Source organism: Lepidochelys kempii, chromosome 25, assembly GCF_965140265.1.
Source record: "Lepidochelys kempii isolate rLepKem1 chromosome 25, rLepKem1.hap2, whole genome shotgun sequence".
NCBI lineage: Eukaryota > Metazoa > Chordata > Testudines > Cheloniidae > Lepidochelys > Lepidochelys kempii.
Window position 1 is genome coordinate 14,680,017 of NC_133280.1, and position 5,955 is coordinate 14,685,971.

At 41.2% G+C, this 5,955-nt stretch overlaps 1 long non-coding RNA gene across 1 annotated transcript in view; it reads left to right on the plus strand.

Annotated features, from left to right (window-relative positions):
* LOC140903137 (uncharacterized) overlaps positions 1-5,955 on the plus strand; it is a 35,271-nt gene that overhangs the window by 22,232 nt on the left and 7,084 nt on the right. The gene's annotated exons all lie outside the window — the stretch shown is intronic.

Consider the following 5,955-nt stretch of genomic DNA (forward strand, 5'->3'; position numbering starts at 1 on the left):
TTGGATTCTGGTCCACACTCTGCGATGGTCTGGCTGTGTGACCCGTGTCAAATCACTTCCTCTCACTGGGCCTCAGTTTCCAATAGGGTAAGGTTATGTTCAAATAGAACTGGATCAGAATTTGGACTCTTGGCCACCACTGTGCAGGGTTTCTAGCAATTCTTTTATGTAAAGACTTCATCTTGTTTAAGGTACCATTTCTTCAAGTCCCCAGTAACTGCTAGCATGCCTTCCTTAGCCACCCTGCTGAGCGTCAGTAAGTGTAGTTGGGCATTCCTTTGGTGTCAATACCATACAACAATCACACTATCTAACCCCATACATAGAGGCTTGGTCTAAAGACCATCATAAAACTCACCAGCTTCTGCTCCAACTGCAAGGCACGTTTCTTCGGTCTTCCCCAACGTAAACAAAGAGCAGCAAGTACATGGAAAAAACCACAAACCTTCCCAAAACAAAACACTTTACTGAACACAATTGTTCTCCCTGGAGAGAGGATGAGAGAACAAACCACATGTGACATATCAAGTCATGTTGCTTGGGTGTGTTACTGGAAGGCACTCAGATACTACAGAGTTGAGGGCAGTATAAGAACCCATGTAGAACAGACAGTACTGTTAATCTGAAAAATGAGTTCTGACGGATTGAGTAAAGGAGATCCTTTGCATTTGTCAAGACTAGAGAAATCTTGGCCTACTCATATCCATTCAGAATGCTGCTGCAAAGATCATTTTCATAGCCTGTCACTTTGACCATGTTACCCCTCTCTTTGCATCTCTCCACTGGCTTCTCCATCATATCAGATGTAAGCAGTTTGTATTTGCTTTCAAGGCTCTTCATGACCTATCCCTACCCAACCTATCGTGTCTCATTCACTACTGAGGTTGACTCGCACCTTGAATCAGGCCACAATCCTAGCCTCCATTGCCCATTTGTTATATTTTTAAACAAGCATCTTTGTGCTGTCCCTCACTCTTAGGAGAAGCTCCCTGCAAATATCTGCAAAACTGCCATTATCCTTCAGATCCCATCATACAACTCTTCTTTGCCATGATGCCTCCAAAAACCTTGACAGCGGTTAGCAAGCACTCCAGTTGCTGAGTTCACATTGGGTCAGCTGTGCTTCCGCAATGGAAATTGTGTTCAGTTTGTCCTTGGTTCTAGGTGATCAAGAGCCTAACGGTCATAGCACTGTACTCAAAAAGGCCTCTATGTTATACCTATCTAAGGAAGAGAGAAGCATTGCAAAGATGTCTAATGCTCTTATTCTCTAGAGTGAAACAAACTCATGAAGGGACATTCTACTTGCAGCTCAAATTGTTATTGGTTGGGTTGAAACTAGTGGGTGTCACAGCTGTTCCTTTCCAGTCAGGCTAAATGAGGGAGCAGGTTTGTGTATTTACTTAGGAGCCTGAATGCCTTTGTGGATTTGGGCCTAAGTGGCCACTGGAAAAGAGGCTTGGAGTTGTGAGCAAAGATGGTCTCTTGTTTGCTTCCTGCTGTGTTCAGGGAAACAGGACTTTGTACATTCTTTGTAAATAAACAGGATTGCATCAGAAAAATACCTGACTCTATCACCGATTTCCCCTCATGAGTGGAACAACCTGGAAAACCCTGAATTTTTGTCTAACCCTTTGGGTCAAAAGGAGTGAGAGTATCTTTCACCTTGCACCATGGGATGCATGCAAGCAGAATCTACCTCCCAGAATAGGATAACTAAAAATACTACCATCTTACCAGCATTTCCCTGGAATTTCCACATTACTTTAAGACACAGAGATCTAGACTTATTTATAATTGACAGCTTCCTTTCCGAAGGCTCAGGCATCATTTCTTTGATTTTCTGTCCATCACTTTGGAGATCTCTTATTCCACCAGAAGTGACTGGAACTACTAGCTCTGGGACAAAACAAAACCAAAAATGTCAAGCAGGCAAGCGGTCATGATAGTGAAAGGGCAGCTCCACATCCAGTTGTTAGGACAAGAAATGGCCTCTGTAGAAATGGGGAATCTGTTAGGAGTGACAGACATCTGCCTAGTGCCAATGGTCTCTGGAAGGATCTAGAGTCTTCATCATTACCCAAAAAATAAGAATGGTCAGAAGCAGCTTCCTCCACTTCAAAAGGGCCCTATTTGATACAGGTACTCTGATCTAAAAAGGTTATGACAAAGTGAATGCAGTCCCCATCACACAAAAGGGAAAGAACAGGGAAAATGAGCAAACTCATGCAGGGAATTTCCTTGCTTGGCCACATGGGTAGAGGCTACAACTCTTCACATTGAAGTGTGCCACTTAACAACCATGGGGAAGTATTCTATATTTCTAGGATTCAGGTAAACTGCTTGAACAATCCTTTTCATTTAGGGAAATACACACTTGAGCAAGCATCTAAACATGCTACAAAGTGCAGAGCCTCACAGAAAGTGTGCCTAGTGGTGAAAATGGGGGAGGGTATCTGGATTCCTGAGTTCATTTCCCACCTCTACTATTGATTTTCATTGTGACTTAGAGCAAATCTCAACATCTTTCCAAATGTGACTCAGTTTACACATCTGGAAAATGATATATACATTATCTCCTTCAGAAACAGCTGCACTTTGTAATCCTTAAAGTGTAGAGTAATCTCCACCCTGACAGAAAGGTTCTATAGAGCAGTAATTCTCTACTATGGGTATACGTACCTCTTCGGGTACACAGAGATCTTCCAGGGGGTAAATCAACTCATCTAAACATTTGCCTGGTTTTACAACAGGCTACATAAAAAGCTCCAGATCAGTCGGTACAAACTAAAATTTCATACAATGATTTATTTATAGTACTCTCAATACTATACACTGAAATGTAAGTACACTATTTTTATTCCAATTGATTTATTTTATAATTATATGGTCAAAATGAGAAAGGAAGCAATTTGTCAGTAATAGGGTGCTGTGATACTTTTGTATTTCTATGTCTGACTTTGTAAGCAAAATAGTTTGTAAGTGAGGTGAAAGTTGCAAGACAAATCAGGCTCCTGAAATGGATGAAGTATTCTAGAAAGATTGAGAGCCATTGCTAGGTAAGAAGTGGGGCCAAGTGGCTAGAGCACTGGACTGGGAGGCAGAATACCTGTGTTCTATTCCCAGCTCTCCTGCTTGGTAATCTTATGCAAGTCACTTCACCTCTCTGTGCCTCAGTTTCTCCATCTGTAAAATGGAGAAAAATGAGACTTCCCGCCTCTGTAAAAAAGTGCTTTGAGATCTATTGATAAGCGATAAGAACAACATATTATTACTAATCTTCAGCAGTAAATATCTGAAGCAAAAAGGCACCAAACCAACCATAAGTTATAGTTTAAATTTGCAGATGAGAGGTAACACCTCATTTAGAAATGGCCTTATTTACCAAGAGCAAAATACATCCACTTAGAAGTATATATTACAGTCTCAAACATGGAGGACAAGAGTACTCTTTTCCCCTGTAGATTTATTTAGCACCTTCCATAACAGTGCTTAGAAATTATTCATGATCCATCTTGTGTGTATAGAAAATGTCACTTACAAACTTTCCTTGGGTGGCAATAGAAGAAAAATAAAATTAAAGTTTTAAAATGCAAGTGACTTTCGTGTAGTGGGACATTATTCCTTCCGTGCATCCCCATTGTATATGCACTTGAGGTTTATGTTGAGTGGTACATACCACTCTTCAGTGGTCTGGTTCCTCCTGGCATTATCACTGATACATCATAGGCCTCCACTAATAGCTTGATAGAGCTTCATTGCATTCAAGGGTGTGTTTATAAGTGCTGAAGTATACTCTTTACTTACTTTGGTGCTCAGGAAGCAATTAAAGCTGATAATCATACACTGGCAAGGCTGGCACTGTTGTAAACCTGAAAGATGTATTCATTCTTCTAAATCTAAAGCCCACAGCAACACCTGCTGGCTGTGCATGGACTGCAAGATGAGGCAAGATCATTTGTGATAGATCAGACTGCAACTGTCAGTATTACACAGTGACTCACCCCCCTCTTCCTCCTTGTATCTAGGTCAAGAGTTTTCATACACCATGGACCACACCTCTTACCAGATGGGCCATAAGAATCTTCTCTCCAAGAGCTCTGAAAGGGATATTAACCCTTGGTGCTCCAGACCATGAGCCAACCTGTAACTAATGGGGGTTAGAAGGAAACTTTCTTGGGGTGGCGGACAAAGGGAGAAGAGGTGTTATCCCATCACTGCCTTCTGTAGGGTTTCTTCCACCTTCTTCTCAAGCATCTGAAACTGGCCCCCAGCAAACACAGGACAAAAAGGACTTACTGGTCTGATGGTATCTGGCAAGTCCTCTGTTCCCATATTTTCATGGACTACCCTCCTTCCGCTCTGTGATCCTATGGGTAAGGACCCTGTGGCAACCGTAACACTTACACAGAAGAGCATTTAGAAAGCATTTCAACATGCTCCTATCTTTAGACACCCTACTTATGAGCTTGTTAATGCAGCACGGGGTCAGGCAAGTTTATAATCACTATTTTATTTTCTTCACTTACAAGGGAAATGATAGGAACTGGGGTCTGTTTTAAAAGAGGTTTTTATTTTTACACATTGAAACTAGTCTTTCACCAGCTAATTTACACACACTAACAAGGTTCTTTCTGGGATTAGATGAGTCTTTAAATCAGATAATTCAGGTGCTTGTTTCAAAGAAATAGAAACAATTAATACTGAGCTCTTATCTAGAGCTTTTCATCCACAGATCTCAATGTTTAACAGAGACAGGTAAGTATTTTCCCCATTTTACTGAGGCAGGAAGGTGAAGTGACTTACCCAAGGTCACAAAATAAATCAGTAGAAGAGTTAGTAATAGACCACAGGGCTTCTAGTCCAGTGTCCTAGTTGGCAGAGCATCTACATCACCAAATAGCACATTTGAACAGATTCTACCTGTGATCAGGAAAACTATTTACTCATCTTCCTTTACCTGTACCCAATTCTATATGGAGTTTAATAACCAACACTGACCTCTCTACAACGCAATCTTTTTCTAAAGATATCTTGAAAATGGGTAATTTTTCCTAATATAGCTTTACAGCAGGTTTTTCACTTTCAAGAGCTCAACTGTAGTTTACAAATGATAACAGTTTAATAGCAGTAATTCACTTATAACTAGTTGGCTTCACCCCAAGCTATTGAGAACCTTATAGTTAACTACTGAGGAGGACAGATTCTTCTGAAGTTGTACTTTAAACACACATTTATTTGGGTTCTCCAACTTGTGCTATTTCATTTGTGTTGGCATCAGGGTTTAAAGTAATCTTTAGCACAAGAAGTGTTACACCATCTAGTGCAGTTTATTTAAAGAAAGGTGTAAAGAGTCTTTTGCTACCCTGCTTTATCAGAACTTGGCTCAGTCTAACACTGTAATAGGCTGTGGCCTCTGGAGCCCAGTTGAAAGCATGTGCTCTAATAGAGCTCTCATTCAGGTGTTTAAGGCTGTTTGGTCCATTTTACATTCATAACTAGACATCCTGCATGTCAAAGGTTAAGTGTAAAAAGCTAATAAGGGAAGGCAAGCTGCCTACTCCTAACAAAAGAATGACCCGCAGCAATTGAAGAGAGTGCCTGGCTGCCCTGTTAATGAAGTTATATCAGCACATGACACGCCTCTGTGCAGCTCCCAGTGAACAGGCTGCAGTAACACAAATAGAATTTGCCTGTATGAAAACTGGGATGTTTGTTCGGCAAGTACCTAACTACTGATAACTACCCGCAGCTCATCCACATAGACACTAATCATACTGCCAGGTAGGATCCTGAGCAGATCTGTAGTGATAACAGGGCTCTGGGAGTGATTGTGAAGGACTCAGGGGCACAGGTTGTGTTCTCATCCATCCTCCCTGGATTCCCTTTTAGTCTTGTTGCTTCAGATGAGTGGAGTGTGAGAACGCGGACACAGATCAAAAAAACACTGGGTGG